Source organism: Narcine bancroftii, chromosome 5 (assembly GCF_036971445.1).
Source record: "Narcine bancroftii isolate sNarBan1 chromosome 5, sNarBan1.hap1, whole genome shotgun sequence".
Classification (NCBI taxonomy): domain Eukaryota; kingdom Metazoa; phylum Chordata; class Chondrichthyes; order Torpediniformes; family Narcinidae; genus Narcine; species Narcine bancroftii.
The window spans coordinates 5,710,119-5,733,117 of record NC_091473.1 but is presented as its reverse complement, the minus strand read 5'-3'; the positions used below and the strand labels follow the sequence as shown (position 1 = coordinate 5,733,117).

The following is a 22,999-nucleotide window of genomic DNA, read 5'->3' as shown; positions in this document are numbered from 1 at the left end:
TCAGTGCGATGGGTGAAGTTCTCTATTAGCAGGGAGCTCTCTCGCTGACTCCACCTCCCCCCCGCCCCCACACTTCCCAGTGGTCTTTCCCTCTCCTTGTCTCCTTTTGGGCGACCCCAGCTTCTTTCCCCCTTCATATCCACAATGTCACCCCTTTTTCGCTTTAATCTCGATGAAGGGTTCCTACCCGAAACATTGACTGACCAATTCTACTCACGGATGCTGCCTGACCCATTGAGTTCCTCCAGCAGCTCACTGTTTGCTCAAGATCTCAGCTTCTGCAGGTTTTGTGTTTCCCGAGGGATCCCTAAATTATCTGTCCCCATACCCAGATGGAGACTAATAAAATTAAACAAGAAAGTCTGGAACCCAGCTACCCACCTCTCTCTTCCTTCTCCTATCAGAGAGCTACACACTCCCCCTGTCACTTCTCAACTATTTTCTCTTCTACCCTCCCACCTGTTGATGTGCCAGATTATGAAGAGATCAAAGGCAGTGTAGTTAAACACATATCATTGTCTTTTATTAGTAGAAACTCAGTAGTACAATAATGAATGATAATGGGTGCATACACAGTTATAGTCAAGGGGAGTGCCCTTGGTGGTAGAGATAAACCACGTCCAATGACAGTAGCGCAGACTAAGCATCGTGAGGGATTGACAGCATGACCGAGATTTACCATACCTGTATCTACCTGTTAGCGGGTGGCACTTCCTCTCCTCCACCAAATGCCCCACCTTTTTACTCGGATGCCTGTTTTTGCTTATACCAAGCAAAGGCCCCAGGCCCACTGGTGTCACTGAGGGGGTGCAGGCCTCACCGGGTAACATCATCAGAGGGGGTGACACCAAAATGACCGTCTATAAAATGTTTTGTGCAGTGTTTCAGCAAAAAATGTATTAATTTTATAAAAATATCCCTGTAGTTATAACAACAACATTTTCCGTAAGCCCATCTTATATGTATCAATATACCTACAAGGCTAAAACTAGATGCTCATTTACTTTTTTTGAACCTTCTAATGGGCTCCGGACAGAGCTGTTGTTATTACCCAATGACAACGACGTTTCGAATCACGTGGTTTCGTCTGCACGCGCCACAACCACGTGCAGTTCTTTTCGTTGTTGCTGGTGTTTTTATAGTCGCTGCTTTTGTCAGATTTTCTGGTGTTTTAGCTACAATATTGTGGTCATTAGTATTTGTGAACCTGTATCAATAACTTTTTTGAGAATGAAGTCGAATGGTGTTGTAATTTAAAGGGGTAATTTTAATGTTGCTGGTTGTTTATCTCACTACTGTTGCCATTACATTGAGTGATATACGGGACTTCCGAGTAACATTAGAACAAACAACATTGCTAAGGATTCAGTATGGTCTGGTATGGGAGGAGGTCCATGGTGGGGGAGGGGGGGGGTGACATCACAAGTTGCTGTATTGGGTGACTCCAACCCTAATGACGCCCAGGCCTAAAACACCGGTTACCCTTTACTTCCTGCATGACCGGCTGAGTTTCTCCAGCACGTTTGTGTGTTGCACTAAAACCATTAGATCCCTTACCCCAAAATCTATGGTGACCAGGACAACAGCCTGATTTGACAATGTTCAAAAAGCCTTAAAGCCTTCATGTGTAGACACGGTTTCAATAGCCACAAAGAGGCTCGAACTCCTATTGTCACAAGGTTTTAAGTTGTTTATTTTATATGTTTAAAAGAGTGAACAAATGCCAGCCCTTAAGTGTCTGGTCACAAAGATTCTCCAAACACTTCATCTCTATGTAATCACTCTCTTAAACAAACACATTGACACATTCAAAGATTTCAATATCCCATGTGTACTCTTACCCCAATAACTTGGATTGAATTCTCTGCAATTTATAATGTCAAGAAGCAAACTTCTTGATAAGGGTATTACAGAATTTAAAAGGAGTAAACATCCTCGACCTGAAAAGTTAACTACAGATGCCACTGACCTGATGTTTGTGCTGCTTTGGTGTTTTGTTTCAGATTTCAAGCTGTTTTCTTTTCAGCCAGAGCTTCTCCTGCCCTGAAATCTGCGACTTCCCAAGGTTTCTGCACCAATGTTTTGGAAGGTGGGTGCAGAATGTCTATCACGGAATCCACAGTCAAATAATCCATCAGCTCATCGCTTTCTCAGTTAATAAAATGGTCTAGGCAGAACAGTGCCAAGGGTGTGGCTTGCCGCCAGAAATGTCACACTTTGCACAAGAAAGGGTCCTGGTCAATATTTATCATTCAAACATTGCCATCAAAATAACATTATCAAGTCATTGACCCGTTTCTCTTTTGGGGGAGATTTTCTGCTTTTTTGGGGGAGATTTTCTGCTGCATTTACAATTCTTCAAAATTATTGACCGTAAAACTTCATGAATCCAGAATGCTAATAGTCCAGACTGCTAGATGTTTCAGACCATAGAATTAAGTTTCAGATTTATTGTCAGTGTACATATAACCCTGAGATCCCTTTTTCCTGCAGGCATGGCAGGATTACCACTAATTGGTGATGCAAAACATAAACTGTACACAGCACAAAACATGTAAACAAACAACTGTAAACAGAAATGTAAACAAACTGACTGTGCAATACAGAGAGAACAAAAAGAAAATCAATGAAGTACACAAGTAAGAGTCCTTGACTGAGTTTGTTGTTGAGGAGTCTGATGGTGGAGGGGTAGCAGCTGTTCCTGAACCTGGTGGTGTGAGTCTTGTGGCACCTACACCTCTTTCCTGATGGCAGCAGCGAGAACAGAGCGTGTGCTGGGCGGTGTGGAGCCTTGATGATTGCTGCTGCTCTCCGATGGCAGCGTTCCCTGTAGATGTTCTTAATGGTGAGGAGATTTGTCTGTGATGTCCTGGGCTGTATCCACTACCTTTATAGAAAACTACAGCACAGAAACAGGCCCTTTGGCCATTATTGTGGTAGTATGTCATGCATGATGTCATTACACCACTAGGTCACCAGGTGGTTTGGTGACCTTGTATATAAGCCCAGAGTGGGGGAGGTGGGGGGAGGGGGGGATCCCTTCCCCCTCATTTACTAGTGTTTTACCTGCACTCTGCCTCATGCACTTTGATGCTAATAGCCTACAATTATATTATGTGCTGATGTATTATTTTGCAAGTCCCACTGACCTGCACCCAGACCATATCCTTCCTGTCCAAGTACCAGTCCAAATTTTTCTTAACTGTCAAAATTGAGCCTGCATTCACCAATTCTGCTGACACCATACTCTCTGCAGGAAGTTCACCCAGTGTTCCCTTTAAATTTTTCCCCTTAAACCCTTAACCCATGTTCACTGTTTTTTAAATCTCACCTACCCTCAGAGGAAAAAAGCCTGCTTGGAATGGCAGTTAGAAAGGGTCTGACCCGGTCAACCCAGAGGTCGTCAGGGAACCCAGTTAAACTTAACTAGGTTGTGTCCACAGGCAATTTGAACAGGAAAATGACCAACCCGCTTATTCCGGTAACATCAGTGCTTGCGTACCTGACCGGACAGCCAACATCCAAACATCCAGCAGTACTTCCGGTGAGTACTTGACGCATCATTGAGGGGGTGATTTAATGGGTCGATCCCCCTGCAATTTAAAAGGTGCTTTCAGCATCTTTGCCCCAGTAATTGCACCCGGGTCCCAGGAGGGCCATCCAGGGGCTGCAAGTTAAAAGGGGCTAATGATTTATGCAGGACACCCAGGTTCCTCCCATTCTGACCTCATTATCCTTGCTATATCTCTCAGTGTTGATGATGGGTTCTGGCCCAAAATGGACAATTCTTTTTCTCCCACTGATACTACTCAGCCTACTGATTGAGTTTTACTCCAGATTTCAGCATCTATGGTTTTTTGGGTGTTCCTGGGGCACCCAGATCTAACTTAACATCAACATATTTTAATCTCTCACCATTCAAAATGATTCTGTTTTTCCATTAATAAAGACACAAGGAAGTCTTGGATTTCACTGGTCATTTGCATATTCTCAATCCTGTAGGCTGTGCCTTGCGCATCAGACAAATGCCACAGGAGGGAAGAAAATGGTGGATTTAAGTGAGTACAAATGTACATCAGACTCACAACCAACAACCAAAGGGCTTGTGAGTGGAACCGAGAAAAGGTGTTCTTCATGAGGGGGGGGGGCGTGCGCACTTGTCCATGTGTGTATCTTTGTGTATATGGACGTGCATTTGCATACACACTTCTCTGTATGTGTGCGCATGTATGTGTGAATGTGTGTTATACACGTGCATGTGTTATATGTGTGCATGTGCGTGTGCATTATACATGTGTATGTGAGTGTACATGAGCAAGTGTGTGCATGTGTGTATTTGTGTACATGGATGTGCATACATGCTTCGGGGTGTGTGCACATATGTATGAATTATACACATGCATGTGTGTAATATGCATGCATGTGTGTGTGTGTGTGTGTGTGTGTGTGTGTGTGTGTGTGTGTGTGTGTGTGTGAGTGAGTGAGAGAGAGAGAGAGAGATCTAATGAACCATTATTCAAAGAGGGAATTTATCATTAAGTCTTTCTCCATAAGTGGTTCATCTCTCTCAATGTGGACATTCTTGCATCTTTACTCAAAGGATTGCAAAATTGAGTGTAAAAAAAAGCCCAATGGAATGTGCAGATGCTTCTTCAAAATAAAAGGGCCCATACATTTGCAATCGTGGGTTAAGCTTTCAATCCACTTGTTCTTTTCATCCACTTTTCTTTTAATTCAATGCCTTTGGTCAATGGTTCTTCCCACGAAAGCTTTTCCAGGCTAAGGTAACAAAGGGCAATGTTTGCTCCAAATTGTGCAATCACATTTTGCCTTCTCCTTGGGCTCTTTAGAGTTGACAATTAAGCTGTCACTCACGACCTTCCTGGACTGCTCAAGTGCAAAGCCTTGTAGGGAACAGCTGCCATCACAAGCTGATTTACTTTCTTTCACACTTGAAAATTCACAGCATGCAGCCAGCTAACCCTTTGCTCCACACCAAATCCCCTTCCACCCTCCTGTTCCCTTTCTCTTCATTTCCTCTCTCTTGTCCCTCATCTTTGGTACAGAATGACATGTTTCTCCTCCAGGTCCGGGTTTTCTGAGGTGGATGTTAATACAAGGAGTCGGCCATCAAGCCTACTCCACCATTCTATGAGATCATGGCTGATCTGGTCATGGACTCAGCTCAATGTAACCATAACCCTTATTCTTCACAAATACACCTGGCCATGTCCAAAAAACAGTTAATTAGGCAGCCTCTAATGGATTAATAGAGCAGAGAATTCACTATCCTTCTCCTCCTTACTGTGAGAGATGAGTACAACTGATATAAAAATATGAAGATGAGGAAACTAAAATAGATATATGGGTAAATGAATGAAGCCAGTATGAACAGGATAAGACATGGATATTAGAATGTAGGAAGCAGAATCAGTCTGAGTAAGATAAGAATCTCCTAGCCTTTATTAGACAGAATCAGCAAGTTCACCATATGAATGAGATAAGGATAGACAATAGATAATAGAATGTAGGAAGTAGAGTTAGTCTGAATAAGATAAGGGTCTTCTAGCCCTAGATAGAATTAGCAGGTTTGCACATGTAATTAGTAAGCCTCAGACAGTATTAGCCAGTTCTACATATGAAGAGGCGAGTGTTGAAGTCGCCAAGGATGACAACCTTGTCGGCTGTAGGGGTGCGTTGAATGAGGTTGCGCAGGTCAGTGTAGAACTTGTCCTTTTCTGCTGGTTCCGCCTGGAGAGTTGGAGCATAGACACTGATGAGGGTGATGCGACGCTTGTTTTGAAGGGGGAAGTCACATGGACATGATCCGGTCCGAGTGGCCTGTCGGGAGGTTTTCGAGTTTGGAGGCAATGGAGTTCTTGACCATGAAGCCTACACTAGATAGGCGTCGTTCATCCATAGGCTTGCCAGACCAGTAGAGTGTGTAGCCCGCGCCGCGTTCTTGGAGGATGCCTACATCTCCAAGGCAGACATCACTGAGAGCGGCTATGTCGATGTCAAGTCTGAGGAGTTCATGTGCAATGAGGGCAGACCGACGTTCAGGTCTGTCGGCCTTGTCTAGCATGGTTCTGATGTTCCAGCATACTAGCTTGAATTTGTGTCCATTCAGAGCCAGCTCTTCAGCGCTTGACGTCCTGTTTTGCGGAAACTGCCAAAATGTTTGGCCTGGAAGTCAGCCTAAAGAAAACTGAGGTCCTCCATCAGCCAGCTCCCCACCATGACTACCAGCAACCCCACATCTCCAACGGGCACACAAAATTCAAAACGGTCAACCAGTTTACCTATCTCGGCTGCACCATTTCATCAGATGCAAATATCGACAACAAGATAGACAATAGACTCGCCAAGGCAAATAGCGCCTTTGGAAGACAAAAGAGTCTGGAAAAACAACCAACTGAAAAACCTCACAAAGATAAGCGTATACAGAGCCGTTGTCATACCCACACTGCTGTTCGGCTCCGAATCATGGGTCCTCTATTGGCATCACCTACGGCTCCTAGAACGCTTCCACCAGCGTTGTCTCCACTCCATCCTCAACATTCATTGGAGCGACTTCATCCCTAACATCGAAGTACTCGAGATGGCAGAGGCCGACAGCATCGAATCCATGCAGTTGAAGATCCAACTGCGCTGGGTAGGTCACGTCTCCAGAATGGATGACCATCGCCGTCCCAAGATCGTGTTATATGGCGAGCTCTCTCCACTGGCCATCGTGTCAGAGGTGCACCAAAGAAGAGGTACAAGGACTGCCTAAAGAAATCTCTTGGTGCCTGCCACATTGACCACCGCCAGTGGGCTGATATTGCCTCAAACCGTGCATCTTGGCGCCTCACAGTTCGGCGGGCAGCAACCTCCTTTGAAGAAGACCGCAGAGCCCACCTCACTGACAAAAGACAAAGGAGAAAAAACCCAACACCCAACCCCAACCAATAAATTTTCCCCTGCAACCACTGCAACCGTGTCTGCCTGTCCCGCATCGGACTTGTCAGCCACAAACGAGCCTGCAGCTGACGTGGACATTTACCCCTCCATAAATCTTCGTCCGCGAAGCCAAGCCAAAGAAGAATGTTAGAAACAGAAGTACCTTCACAGAAATTGCTCGAGACAAAAATTGAGAACAAAGAACATTTATTATACAACAATGCAAAGTTGGGTGCTTCCCCTTACCCTGGGAATACACACATACACTGGGGCTCACCCAACTTTTATACAGTTCATTTCAGTATAGGAATACCCTCCCCCTTACATTCTTCTGCCTCCTGGATAGGTTTGGCATTAGGCAATCCTGCCTGCCTATGTGCTGATTCAGAGCCGAACAGGAGTGTGGGTATGACAACGGCTCTGTATACGCTTATCTTTGTGAGGTTTATCAGTTGGTTGTTTTTCCAGACTCTTTTGTGTAGTCTTCCAAAGGCGCTATTTGCCTTGGTGAGTCTGTTGTCTATCTCGTTGTCGATCCTTGCATCTGATGAAATGGTGCAGCCGAGATAGGTAAACTGGTTGACCGTTTTGAGTTTTGTGTGCCCGATGGAGATGTGGGGGGGCTGGTAGTCATGGTGGGGAGCTGGCTGATGGAGGACCTCAGTTTTCTTCAGGCTGACTTCCAGGCCAAACATTTTGGCAGTTTCCGCAAAACAGGACGTCAAGCGCTGAAGAGCTGGCTCTGAATGGGCAACTAAAGCACCAACCCTCTTTTCAATCTTCTTCAGCATGATGCTGAACCAAGCCATGAAAGACCTCAACAATGAAGACGCTGTTTACATCCGGTACCGCACGGATGGCAGTTTCTTCAATCTGAGGCGCCTTCAAGTTTCTAACATTATCTTGGTCTTAAATCTACACCCCTGAATCTTGACATTGCCTCATCTGGTTCCAGACTCAACTGCCAGTGGAAACAACTTTCCTGCTTCCACATTATCTGTTCCTTTCATAATTTTATGTGTCCATACAATCCCTAATGTCCATAATCCCAATTCCTCTACTCCTGATGGGAGGTCCTGTGGCCCTTTGGATATTCTTCCCTGGCCTCCACCAAGGTTCTCAGTGCTTTTTTGGATGTCCTTCACTCTCAGAATCAGAAATTTGTCAACTTATGAAATTCGGTGTTTTGTAGCAGTGTCAGAGAGCAAACATTCATATTATAACCATCTTACACATTACTACAAAAAAAATTAATAATAGTGCACGAAAAGTGAGGCAGTGTCTTTGGTTCACTGATTATTCAGGAATCTGGTGGCAGCGGGAAAGAAGCTGTCCTTGTGCCGCTGAGTGCTCATCTTTAGGTTCCTGTACCTTTTCCCCGATGGTAGCAGAGTGAAGAGGGAATGGCCTGGGTGGTGGGGGTCCTCGAGGATAGAGGCTACTTTTTTAAGACACCGCCCCATGTAAATGTCCTCGATGGAGTGACGTCTGGTGCTTGTGATGTTGCAGGCAACAACCCTCTGGAATTTCTTTTTCTTGTCCAAAGATTTGATGCCTCCATACCAGGCAGGGATGCAACCAGCCAGAATGCTCTCCACGGCACACCTGTAGTTTTCAGTGACATACCGAATCTCCTCAAGCACTTCACAAAGTATAGCCGCTGGTGAGCCTTCTTCCTGATGGCATCAATGTGGAGGCTCCAGGATAGATCGTCAGAGATGTTGACACCCAGGAATTTGAAGTTCTCGACCCTTTCCACTACTGAGCCCTTATGGGCAGTCATGGGCACCCAAATCATTCTCCCACAAAGCATAACAGATTATAGAGTGACACTGAACGAGAGAGAGATACGAGTTTGCATGCCGCAAACAACTCCCTTGCTTGCCTTCCAAAATAATCTTTCATTATGACAAGTGGAGATAACCCTTTTGAAGCTTATATCCTGCAATGTCTCCTGGAGAGCTCCTGTTCAGGGAAAGCAGCCTGTTTCCATCGACATTTCCTAGTAAAATATCAACAGACGTAAACCAGAGCCACAGAACTGAGTCATCATTGGAAAAGCAGCTGAATATTGCTGGAAATCCTTTTAATCACTGGATGCCAGTCAAAAGACACAGGGGACTAATATGTGTGAGATTGGGTTGTCAACATTATTCGTTCAGAAATAAGAAAATGTACCAATGCAGCCTGACAACAGGCAAGCTGTCTCTGCTATTTCTGGAGCAAGGAGCAGCTTTCTTTTAGAACATAAAACACTTCAGCACAGTTCAGGCCCTTCAGCCCTCAATGTTCTGCTGACCCATATATTCATTAAATATACTAAACCCTTCCCACCCCATAATCCTCCACTTTTCCTCCATCCAATTGCCTGTCAAAGAGTCTCTTAAATGTCCCTAATATTTCATTCTCCACCACCATCCCCAGCAGGGCATTCCAGACACCCACAACTCTGTGTAAAAAAAAAACTTATCCCTGATGTCTCCCCTAAACTTCCCTCCCTTCATTTTGTACATATGTCCTCTGGTGTTTGCTGATCCTCCCCTGGGAAACAGGTGCTGCCTGTCCACCCTATCTATGCCTCTCTCAATCTTGAGACCTCTATCAAATCTCCTCTCATCCTTCTACGCTCCAAACAGAAAAATCCCAGCTCTGCTAACCTTGCCTCATAAGACTTATTTTCCAATCTAGACAGCATCCTGGTAAATGCACCCTCTCCATAGCTTCCACATCTTTCCTATAATGAGGTGACCAGAATTGAACTCACCAGAGATTTGTAGTTGCCACATGATCCCTCAACTCTTGAACTCAATCCCTCAGCTTCCCATAGGCTTTATTAACTATCCACTCAACCTGTGCAGTGACCTTGAGGAATATAGGGATTTGAAACCCAAGGTCCCTCGATTCATCCACACTCTTAAGCAAATGACCTTTAACCCTGTACTCAGCCTTCTGGTTTGTCCTCCCAAATTACATCATTTCACATTTATCCTGCACCCATCTCTGCATCCTGTTTATATTCTCTTGTAACCTTCGACAACTTTCACCTCTTCCAACTTTTGTGTCTTCCACAAACTTACTGACCCATCCTTCTGCCTCTTTATCCAGGTCATTTCTAAAAATCACAAAGAGCAGGGGTCCCAGAACAGACCTTTGCGGCACTCCACTTGTCACTGACTTCCAGGCAGAATACTGTCCTTCCACTACTACTCTCTGCTTTCTTCCTGCAAGCCATTTTTTTACCCACATATCCAAGGTTCCATTGATCCCATGACTCATGATTTTCTGGATGAGTCTCTCATGGGGGATCTTGTCAAATCCTTGATTAAAATCCATGTAGACCACATCTACTGCCCTACCCTCAATAATTTCTTTTGTTTTCTCCTCAAGAAACTCAATTAGACTCATGAGGCATGACCTTCCCTTTACAAAGCCATGCTGACTATCCTTGAGTAGACTGGACTTCTTCAAATGCTCATAGATCCTATCCTTAAGAATCCTCTCCAATAGTTTGCACACCACTGACGTAAGACTTGCCAATCTATAATTCCCAGGATCCTCCCTGTTACTATTTTTAAACAAGGGGACTATATTTGCCATTTTCTAAACCTCCAGCACCTCCCCTGTGGTCAAAGACGATTCAATGATCATAGTTACTGCCCGAGCTATCTCTTCTCTCACTTCCCACAGCAACTTGGCTTCCGGCCCCAGAGACTTATCAATCTTGATGTTTTGAAGAAGATCCAACACTTCCTGTTCCTTAATCTCCACATTGTGCAGAATAGAAGCCAGTTCTATTTCGATCTCACCCTGATCCACATCATTTTCTCTGGTGAATACTGAAGCAAAGTGTTAATTTAAGACCTCCCCAACTTGGTCCACCTCCAGGCACATGTTGCCTCCTTTATCCTTTAGCATCCCCATCTTCATTCTCGTCATCCTTCTGTTTTTCACATACACAGAATGCCTTGGAGTCCTCCTTAATCCTACATGCCAAGGCCTTCTCATGCCCCCTTCAAGCTTTCCCAAGTCCTTTCTTAAGTTCCTTCCTGCCTACCATATACTTCTCATGAGCCCTTCCTGTTTCCTATATCTAATATATGCTTCCTTCTTCCTCTTGATAGTTGCCTCACCTGTTTCGTCAGCCACAGTTCCCTTTTCCAACCAAGTTTTCCTTGTCCCCATGGGACAAGCCTATCCTGAACAGAAATGGTCCCTCAGCTTCCTCCACATTACTTCTGTGTTTTCACCCTTGAACATCTGTTTCCAATTTACTTTTGCTAACTCCTGCCTCATTTCTTCGTAATTATCCCTTCCCCAATTAAGCACTTTCCCAGTTTGTCTGTTTTTATCCCTTTCCACAGCTATGCTGAAACTAAGTAAGGGAGTTGTGATCACTCTTACCAAAATGCTCACCCTCCGAGAGGTCTGCCACCTGACCAAGTTCATTACCCAGTACTAGATCCAGTATGGTCTCTCCTCTCGTCAGTTAGTCCACATACTGTGTCAGGAATCCTTCTTGAACACACCTGACAAATTCAACCCCATCTATCCCTCTTGCAGTCAGGAAGAACCAGTCAATATTAGGGAAGATGAAATCCCCATAATTACAACTGTGTATTTCCTGCACCATTCCAAAATCTGCCTGCTCATCTCCTCCTCAGTGTCCTGAGGGCTATTTGGGGGTCTATAGACTACTCCCAGCACAGTAATAGCTCCCTTCCTATTTCTGACGTTCACCTACACCAACTCAGTGGACATGCCCTCTGCAGCTTTTTACCTTTCTATAGCCGTGATATTATCCTTGACCAGAAATGCTACTCCACCCCCTCTCTTTTCTATCTTTCATCTTATTCCTTTTAAAACATCTAAACCCAGGTACCTGCATCTGCCAATCCTCCCCTTCCTCCAGCCAAATCTCTGTAATGGTCACAACATCGTAGTTCCACATGTTGATCCATGCTCTAAATTAATTCACTTTATTCCTAATACTCCTAGCATTGAAATAGACACATTTCAACCCCTCTAACTGGCTGCATTCATGTTTTGTCCCCTTCCTGTCCTTCCTCACCAACTCAGAATACATTGCATCATGCATTTAACCTTCTGCCCTACTCTCTGCCCTCACATTCTGATTCCCACCACCCCCCCACCCCCCCTCTCCCCGCAAACTAGTTTAAATCCTCCCCAACAGCTCCAGGATATTGGTCTCCCTCCAGTTCAGGTGCAGTCTGTCCTTTTTGTACAGGTCAGACCTTCCCCAGAAGAGATCCCAATGATGCACAAATCTGAACCCCTGCCTCTGCACCAACTCTTCAGCCAAGCATTCATCAGCCACAACTTCCTGCTCTGTCCTTCTCTGGTGCGTGGCACAGGCAGCAATTCCAAGATGACCACCCTTGAAGTCCTGCTTTTTATCTTCGTTCCTAACTCCCTTTACTCCCTCTTCAGGACTCATCCCTACTCCTAACTATGTCATTGGTCCCCACATGGACCACAGCACCCAGATGCTCGCCCTCCCCTTCCAGAATCCTATGAACTCAATCAGAGACATCCCTGTCCCTGGCTCCTGGGAGACAACATACCATCCGGGAGCCTCAATGTCATTCACTAAACCTTCTATCTGCTCTTGTAACCAATGAGCCCCAAATTCCAATACTATCTACAAATTTGCTGATGACACAACAGTTGTCACAGAATCACAAACATCAATGAAGAAGTGTACAGGAGGAAGATAGATCAGCTCGTTGAATGGTGCAATGACAACAACCTTGTGGTCAATGTCAGCAAAACCAATGAGATGATTGTGGACTTCAGGAGAAAGTCAGGGGAACACGACCCAGTCCTCATCAAGGGCTCTGTAATGGAGATGGTCAAGAACTTCAAATTCATGGGTGTCAACATCTCCAGGGATCTGTCCTGGAGTCTCCACATTGACACAATCACAAAGAAGACTCGCCAGCAATTATACTTTGTGAGGTGCCCGAAGAGATTTGATACATCACCAAAGATTCTCTTAAACTTCTATAGGTGGACCGTGGAGAGCATTCTGGCTGGTTGCTTCTCTGTCTGATATGGAGGTGCCAACTCTCAGAGCAAGAATAAACTCCAGAGAGTTGTTAACTCAGCCTGAGACACCGCAGGCACCAGACTTCACTCCATTGAGGACATGAACATGAGGCAGTGTCTTAAGAAAGCAGCCTCTATCCTCAAAGACCCCCACCACCCAGGCCATGCCCTCTTCACTCTGCTACCATCAGGGAAAAGGTACAGGAGCCTAAAGATGAGCACTCAGTGGCACAAGGACCTGCTTCTTCACTGCTGCCATCAGATTCCTGAATCATCAATTAACCAAAGACACGGCCTGACTTTATATGCATGATTATTTTTATTGTTATGTCATAAGATGGTTATAATATGAAAGTTTGCTCTATGACGCTGCCACAAAACATCAAATTTCATGATGTGTTCATGACAATAAATTCTGATTCTGATTACCATAGCTCTCCCCTTCTCCTCCTTTGCCTTTTGAGCCAAGGGGCCAGCCTCTGCGCCTGAGATGTGACCACCACAATTTGTCTCTGGTAGATCGTTTCCCCCCCCCCCAACAATATCCAAAACAGTATACTTGTTGTTGAGGGGATTGGCCACAGGGGTACTCTGCATTATCTGCCTCTTCCCCTGCCCTCTCCTAACAGTCACCCAGATACCTGTTCTCCTGACAGTCTCCTTGTAGCTCAACTCTATCCCTGCCTCCAGAACCAGCTCCCTAACTCAGTCTCCCAGGAGCTGGATGCACCTCTTACAGGTGTAGTCATCTGAGACAATTGTGCTGTCCCAGATTTCCCACATCCTGCAATCAGAGCATTCCACTGCCCTCGCTGATGAATCCATTAACCCTTCCTAATTTAAATTCAAAGCTCTTACCTTATTGGAATCAAGCTTGTCTTCAGCCTCTACTCACAGAAGCCTTGTGGGCCAAAGCTTCAAAGTCCCACTCCTACCCTTAGCCACTCACACACTGGCTGTTCTCCACTGGCTGTCTTTGAGGATTTGCTTGCAGGTTTTACACAGAGGACAGAATTTAGGATCTGACTAGTAACAACACACCTATTTTCTTCATCTGTGACCCTTTCTTGTTTCCATCATTCATTCATACCCAGAAAAGGAACCACCAGATTCACTGCAAGGGTGCTGATATGACTTGGCACTTCTCACTTTGCCCAGAGTCACTTCATCAGGTCATTTTTCTGTATAGTGACTATAAAATTCCTGACGGATATCGTCATATGAATGGATATGGGTCACACATATTCAAGCTGGTCAATGACATGCAAGTTCCATTTGAAGACTAACCAAGGGATTAGAAATATTTCTGTTGAAACAGCTGCTTGTCTGGGTTCTGACAATTTGGATTATACTCTTCGGGACCATAGCTTCTGAAAATCACCCATCCTGGATATTGAATATTCAAGTAATGAGCTTTAAAGAAGCGGTGGAATCTCTGTTGTGACAAACGTTTGGCCTCTCAAGGAGTTCCCACCAATTCTGTGGTGAAACTTATTCTCAATAAGAATCTTGTCAACTATTTGGCTGATGTGGAACAAATAGTCTTTAATCCCAGTAACATGCCACCAGGCATTGAACCAAATCCTGACAAGAACACAAAGAAATGTATGCAAACTGACTGTGCAAAATAGAGAGAAAAAAAAATCTATCAAGTGAAAAATTAGAGTCCTTAAATGTCCTTGATTGAGTTTGTCATTGAGGGGTTTAATAGTGGAGGGGTAGCAGCTGTTCCTGAACCTGGTGGGGCGAGTCTTGTGGCACCGACACCTCTTTCCTGATGGCAGCAGCAAGAGCAGAGCATGTGCTAGGTGACGCAGATCATTGATGATTGATGCTATTCTCCGACAGCAGAGTTCTCTGCAGATCAGTGGTTCTCAACCTTTTTCTTTCCACTCACATACCACTTTAAGGAATAGGTGGGATGTGGGTGGGGAGGGAAGGTTGATAACCACCACTCTAGACCCAATTGATACTGAAATATTTTGCTTTGAGGAAAAATTGTCATTGGCCTATTTCCTTTGGAGTTATGAAACCGTGCACATAACGAGTCAATGAGGGACGATTAAAACAATAGTTTTCAAACATTTTCTTCCCACTCACATCCCACCTTAAGCAATCCCTTACTAATCACAGAGCACCGGTGGCATAGGGAATACTTAAAGTGGGATGTGAGTGGAAAGACAAAGATTGAGAACCACTGCTGTAGATGTACTCAATAGTGGGGAGGGTTTTGCCTGTGATGTCCTGGGCTGTGTCCACTACCTTTTTCAGGGCTTTACACTCAGGGATATTAGTGTCCCCATACCAGACGGTGATACAGTCGGTCAGTACACTCTCCACCACACTTCTGTAGAAACTCGCTGGGGTTCCTCTGGTCATATGGAAACCTCCGCAAACTCCTGAGGAAGTAGAGGTGCTAACATGCCTTCTTCATGATACCATTAATGTGTTTGGTCCAGGGAAGATCCTCCACAATGATGATTCCCAAGAACTTACATTTGCTCACCTTCTCCACCTCTGATCCCCCAGTGATCACTGGATTGTGCACCTCTTGTTTCCCCTTCCTGAAGTCAACAATCAGCTCCTTGGTTTTGGTGACATTGAGTGTGAGGTTGTTGTTGGTGCACCATTCAGCCAAGGTTTTAATCTCCCTCCTATCATTGCCCTTTCTTATACAGCCCCCTTCCATCTTATTGTCTGCAGATTTGTAGTTAGTGCCTACAGAGCCTCAGTTTAATATTTCACCTGTAAAATGGTGGCTCTGTCAGTGGAGTGCTCCCTCCATAATGCACCAGCTGATGTTTTTATTTTCAAGTCTCTATAGGGCATCTACAAAAGGTTTGCCAGGCATCTTCAACAAGAACGGAGCACTTACGACAGAGACGCGCCCCTTCTCCCTGCCATGGGAAAAGTCATTCCAAGAATCTTTCTCCTCTCATCATCGCAATATGGACTCCATCCATCTAGTATCAGAGACGACAATGATGGTTTACTGTCATGCTCAAAAGGACAATGTACAGACGCAGCCACACAGGTTCGCAAGCAACACCAACCACGGTAGAATAAATTAAATTACCACAAGATGCCAAGACGGTAAAAGGGCTGATAAATATAGGATAGATGCACTATTGCAGTTAGTGCAAGGAAACAATAATTTCAATAGTGCTGCCGGATATTTTGGAGGTCCCAGAGAAGTTTATGAATAAGGCCAAGTTAGTTTGGGGAGGTTCAAGAGCCTGATAGCTGTCAGTAAAATAATCATGCTTGAACCTAGGGGTGAGAAGGGAGCAGCGAGATGAGATTGTGACCAGGGTTTTTTTTTTAAATCATGTTGTACAACACAGAAACTGACCCTTTGGCCAAACTTCATGCCTATTGACTACATTCCACTGTCCTGCATCAATTCCATATCCCTCTATGAACTGTTCATTCAAGTACAGGTTGTACTTATTTTATCCGGATACGTCCAGACCATAGAAAGGGCCAGAATTCAGAAAGTGACCCCCTAAGGTAGAACAAAGCTTAAAGCAGGAAATAATACTGTGGTGTGGCATGGTTGGTGTAAACATGTACACAAATAACTGTGCAATACAGGGAGAGCAAAAAGAAAATCAATAAAGTGCACAAGTTAAGTGTCCTGAAATGAGTCTGTGATTGAGTTTGTCGTTGAGGAGTCTGATGGTGGAGGGGTAGCAGCTGTTCCCAAACCTGGTGGTGTGAATCTTGTGGCACCTATATCTCTTTCCTGAAGGCAGCAGTGAGCACAGAGCACGCACTGGGTGATGTGGGTCTTTGATGATTGCTGTTGCTTTCTGAAGGCAGCGATCCCTGTAGATGTTCTCAATAGTAGGGAGGATTTTGCTTCTGATGTCCTGTGCTATGTCCAGTTCTTTTGGAGGGCTTTACACTCAGGGGTATTGGTGTACCCTGCTGGTTCAGCACACTTTTCACCACATCTCTTTAGAAAATTGCCAGAATTCCATTCCAAACCTCCTCAAACTCCTACGGAAGTGGAGGCGCTTTCGTGCTTTTTTCACGATGTCATTGGTGTATTGGGTCCAGGAATGATCCTCCAAAATAGTGACTCCTGTGGTGATACAACCTCTACACTGGCCCCGCCTGCCTGCTGTCAATCACCGGCCCTTATAAAGGCTCAAGTTGTCCCCTTTGGGGACAGTTAGACATGTGGAGCCAGGAGTATATTGAGACCTGGTGTGTACAAGTTTAAGCTAATTAAAGCCTGTTGTACAGCCTGTGGACTTTGCATCAGAATAATTTGCATAGCAACACTCACAACGCCAAAGAACAAATTTGCTCACCCTCTCCACCTCTGATCCCCAATGATCACTGGATTGTAAACCTCTGGCTTTCCTTTCCTGAAGTCAACAACCAGCTCCTTAGTTTTGGTGACATCAAGTGCAATGTTGTTGTTGCATCATTCAGCCAAGTTTTCAATCTCCAACCTGTTTGCTGATTCCTCTCCTTCATTTATAAACCCTCTACCATGGTATTGTCGGCAAATTTGTAGATGGTGTTATTGTCGTACTGAGCCACACAGTAGTAGGTGTAAAATGTGAGGAGCAGGGGGGTTAAGAACACAGCCCTGTGGTGCTCCAGTACTGATGGAGATTGTGAAGGAAATGTTGTCTGGAAGTGAGGAAATCCAGGATCCAATTACACAGTGGGGTGTTGAGTCCCAGGTCTTGGAGTCTGTTCATCAGTTTTGAGGGGATGATGGTGTGAAATGCCAAACTGTAGTCAATAAAGAGCATCTGCTGCCCAGGTGTTCCAGGGCGTTGTGTAGAGCCAGTGAATTGTCGATCCATTACTACAATAGGTGAACTGGAATGGATCCATGTCACCACTCAGACAGGAGCTGATATGCTTCTATGAACTTTACCTCCCATAGACGCTGTGAGACCAGCCGAGTTCCTCCAGCATTTCTGTGTGTTTTTACTACAATCTCAGCATCTGCAGACCCTCATGTGTCACATCCTAAATCTCTGCCCTCTTGTTTTAGATTCCTCTAATATGGGAAAAAGCCTGTGACCACCTTATCTATGCCCCTCAGGATTTTATGTACCACTCTAAGTTCACTCCTCAACCTCTATACTCCAGGGAGAAAAGTGACAATATCCAGCCTTTGCTTTTGATTCAAGCCTACAAAGTATGAATCTTTTCTGCACCCTTTAAATCAGTGGTTTTCAACCTTTTTCTTTCCACTCACATCCCACTTTAAGTCATTCCTATGCCATCAGTGCTTATGATGAGTAAGGGATTGTTCAAGGTGGAATGTGGGTGGGAAGAGAAGGTTGAGAACCACTGCTCTAGACCCAATTGGTACTGGAATATTTTGCTTGAGAAAAATTGCCCATTTCCTTTGGAGTTCTGAAACCGTGCACATAACGAGTCCATGAGGGATGATTAAAACAGTGGTTTTCAACCTTTTTCTTTCCACCCACATTCCACCTTAAGCAATCCTGACTCATCACAGAGCACCGATGGCATAGGGCATACTCAGAGTGGGATGTGAGCGGAAAGAAAAAGGTTGAGAACCACTGCTCTAAATCAAAGAATTTGCCGCACACTGAAAGGACACCATTGCACCTTAAGGAATTGGAATATGATTTAACATTATTGTTGCATGCAAATATTTGGATTTGATTATACCTCGACACTCTCATAACCTCTGGATTTGTACAATTGTTCACACAGTCACTTCTGTGCTGGCTGTCAAATGAAATGTTAAGCTGAGGCCCACAGAAGCTGGACATAAAATGTCCCAAGGCACTAGTTGCAAAAAGACAGAGTTTTCCATAATGTCTTGGGCCAGTATTTAATCACTCGGCCAACTGCACAAAAACAGCTTGTCTGGTCAAAAGTCAGTCATTCAATGGCATCAGCTCCGAAAACCACTCCACCTCTTGCTCCCTAAGATCCCAAAGTACTTTCAGGCCAGGGGAACATTCTGGAAGCAGGCCTTCCTCATCTTCGGTTGGATTCTGACAGCCTATTTCATAAATAGACAGGCTCTCATGAAGAGTTGTGCGATAACAACTTGAATTTATAAAGTGCTGCTAAAATAATGAAATGACTCAAGGTATTTAACATGAATGTAACAAACATACGGATAAGCTCTATCAATGACTCCAAAGCCATAGAGTGAGGAATGATAGGCTTTATTACACTTGTAGCTGGCCCGATTCCAAGTGCCCGAATGAGGACAGGGAGAGGGAGCTTGACCTTTACACCTGGGTCACAAGGGGAGGAGTAACCAGGGAGCGAGTCACCAGTGGGGGGAACAGGCCAGCCACCCATTGATAGACACATATTTGTATCACCACACATACTATACCATCAAAGCTTATAAAATAGGATGAGAAATCGAAATCCTAGTCTGGTTAACATTAAACTGCCTTACAGTTGCTGAATACAGATAAACCAAAAAGTTAGATGCTGGAGTCTAAGTGCAATACATTATCAGGAGACCATAAGACATACGATCAGAAATAGGCCATGCCGCCCATCAAGTCTGCCCTGCCATTTAATCAGGAGCTGATCCATTCCCCCACTAACCCCTGATTAGCTCTGGCTAATCAGAAACCTATCAGTCTCAGCCTTAATGACTTGGCCTCCACAACCCCCTGTGGCAACTAATTCCACAGATTCACAACCCTCCGGCTAAAGAAATTTCTCCACATCTCTGTTCTTGGTGGACACCCTTCAATGTTCAAGTTATGCCCTCCTATCCTAGACTCTTCCACCATGGAAAACAACCTTTCTACTCTGTCCATGCTTTTCAGCATTCGAAATGTTTCAATGAGACTGTCCCTCATTCCCCTAAATTCCAACGAATATAGGCCAAGAGCTGTCAAACATTCCTCATATGATAACTCTGTCATTCCTGCCATCTTCATTGTGAGCCTCCTCTGAACCCTCTCTATTGTTGTCAAATCCTTTCTTAAATGAGGAGCTCAAACTGCATACAATACACCAAGCGAGGTCTCACCAATGCCTTATGAAGCCTCAACATTACATCCGTCCTCTTATATTCTATTCCTCTTGGAGTCAATGCCAGCATTGCATGTGCCTTCTTTACCATAGACTCAACTTCCAAGTTTAACTCCAGGTAATCCTGCTCAAGGACACATGTCTGGGAATTTTCAATGTTCACCCCATTTAGAAAATAGCCTCCCCGTTTGTTCCTTCTTTGAAAGTGCACGACCATACGCTATATTTCATTTGCCACTTCTCTGTCCATTCTCCTGATCTGTTTTATCCCTCCTGCAGACTCCCTGTTTCCTCCACCTAGCTTCATATCATCTGAAATCTTGGCCACAAAGCCAGTCATTCCATAATTTAAATCATCAATATAAATCCTAGCAAAGGCCCCAGGCCCTTTACTTCCTATGGATGCTGTGTAATCTGCTGGGTTTCTCCAGCATGGTTGTGTATTGTTTCTAAATAACACTGTCCTCAATATCTTGGGACCCAACATTGGCCAGAAAATTCTCAGAAAGTGGCCATTTAGCAGCAAATAGCTCTCCTCCTGACATCCCAATGGTTTTTCGTTATCTACAAAGTCAGGAAAGTGTGATGTTTTTCAGTTGGATGGTAACAATCAAAAGGTCAACATCATTCAATGATTCTTAACTGTAATGATCCTTCACCCCAAGCACATCATGACTAAATGGGCACTGCCTACAAAATCAACTGTAGATACTCATCAAGGATACTTCAAAAGCACATTGTAACTCATGACCTCCAAATATGCAAGGACCACAGCCAAGTGGCCCGTGAAGTCTTCAGTCCCAGGTTCGAAATTTTGCACTGCCCTACCCAAATTGTGCAGCACCCTCCATAATGTTTGGAACAGACACTTCTTTTTCCTTTATTGGCCCCTGTGCTCCAGTTTTAAATTTGTAATTAAACAATTCATGTGTGATTAAAATGCACATTCCAGGGGGGAATGTGATGGTGTGGGGTTTGTAACGGAATCCCTCCTCTCCCCAATAAAGTTTAAAAAAAGTTAAAGAGAAAAGTTCAAAAGGACAGTGAAAGAAGCCGTCAGAAGAGTTGAAGAAAAGAACAGAATGCCACCAAAGAAAGAAAAGTTTGTCACCACAGTATCGAAAATGGAAAAAGAAAAGGACGAGGAGAAAGGAATAAGGTCTACCTTGAAGAAGGAGCCCGGACCTGTCTGGAAGCTGGTTTTCCGCAGTGAACTCCAGGGATCTGGGGAGACCTTGAGCACCTTTACCCGAGGACCCCCTGACAATGGCCGCTGCTAACTGAAGAAGAACATCTAGTGCACAGGTGTGAGGAGTCACGCATGCGCAGAGAAGGAAAAAAAAGGAGGCACTTTTAAAAAAATATCCAGAAGCTGACAGCTCAGGGGGTGAAGAATTAATAGAGGTAGAGGCTGAATCTGACTCAGAACAAGGATTCAGAGAAGTTGGTAAGGAAACTTTACTACTGGCTTCAGAGGTTAAAATGTACATGGGTAATTTGCAACAGACCTTGGAAAAATCACTGCAACAGACCCTTATAGTTATATCTGATAAAATGACAGAAACTATGGGTGTGACTGGCCAGATGCAGAGTACCTTAAAGCAAGTGGATAAGAAATTAGAAGTTATGGAAGACGGATAGTTTGGAAAACTACAGTAGAAGAAATAATATTAAAATTGTGGGGCTGAGAGAAGGTGATGAATGTCCGGATATGAAGAAATTCTTACAAGCTGGATACCACAAGTATTGGGAATGGAAGAATTTAAAGGAGACATTGAAATCGAGAGAGCACACAGAGCTTTAAGACCAAAACTGCAAGAAGGTCAAAACCCTCGTCCAATATTGGTCAATTTCCTTCGCTATGAGGTGAGAGAGAAAGTCCTGGAACTAGCAGCAAAACAGACAAAGACAAGACCAACCCCAATGATCTACAATGTAAGGGAGAGATTTTTTTTCTACCTGGATATAAGTTTTGAACTGTTGAAAAAGAGAAAAGAATTTAATGTAGTTAAAGATATGTTGTGGAAGAAGGGTTATGCATTTGTTTTGATATCCTGCTGCATTAAAAATTTTCCTTGATAAGCATACATTTTTTAAAAGATCCCAATGAAGCCAAAGTTTTTGCTGAATCTTTGTCTGATAAGGTGGGAAGTAAGGGGTAAGGAGGTTTATTGATTGGTCTGACGGTAAAGCTGGAAGATTAATATGTTTATTTGACTTTTCTTAAAATTATATGGGTAGGGAGTTAAGACAAGATCAAATGGTAGTGAAGTAAATGACAAGACATATGTAGAGGCTAGTTAGCACAAGATTCGAGGGAGCAAAGGGAATGTTTGCTGGCTGCCACCGAATTGTGTGTGTGGTTGTAGGTTTGGCTACAAGGGAGATAAAAAAGGTACTTTGATAATGTGTGCCTTTTTGGGTTTTTTAAAATCTTTTCTTGTTTCTTAGCTTTTCTATTTTCTACACATTTATTTGTATAAGAGACCCAATAGATTATAATGCCTTTTTTAGAGGGGGATTTGGAAGATGAAGGCTGGATTAAGGGGATTAATTTGATTAAAAATGATTAATTTTATGATTTTAATGTCAATGGGAAACAAAATCAAATAAAACGTTTAAAAAATGGTATTTATGAGAAAGTATATATATATATATATACATATAGCTTTTTTTAGTAAAAAAGGAATTGGATAAATTACAAAGAAATTGGGTAGGTAAAATATTAGCATCTTCATTCAATTCAAGGCCCGGAGAGTTGCAATACTGATCAATAAAAATCTATCAATAAAAAAGTTAAATGCAGAAAAAGATCCAGCAGGAAGGTAGGTTTTGGTAGAAGGACAAATATACTCAGAAAAATGGACCTTGTTGAATTTATATGCTCCAAATGTAGAAGATAATAAATTTATGCAAGATGTTTTTATGAAACTGTCAAATGCCAATGGTTAAATTTTGATGGGAGGACATTTTAATTTGA

General features: G+C 43.9%; 1 pseudogene; it reads left to right on the top strand.

Annotated features, from left to right (window-relative positions):
• The first annotated feature begins 12,428 nt into the window (after positions 1-12,428).
• On the top strand, positions 12,429-14,639 carry LOC138765271 (catalase pseudogene; annotated as a pseudogene).
• The last annotated feature ends 8,360 nt before the right edge of the window (positions 14,640-22,999 follow it).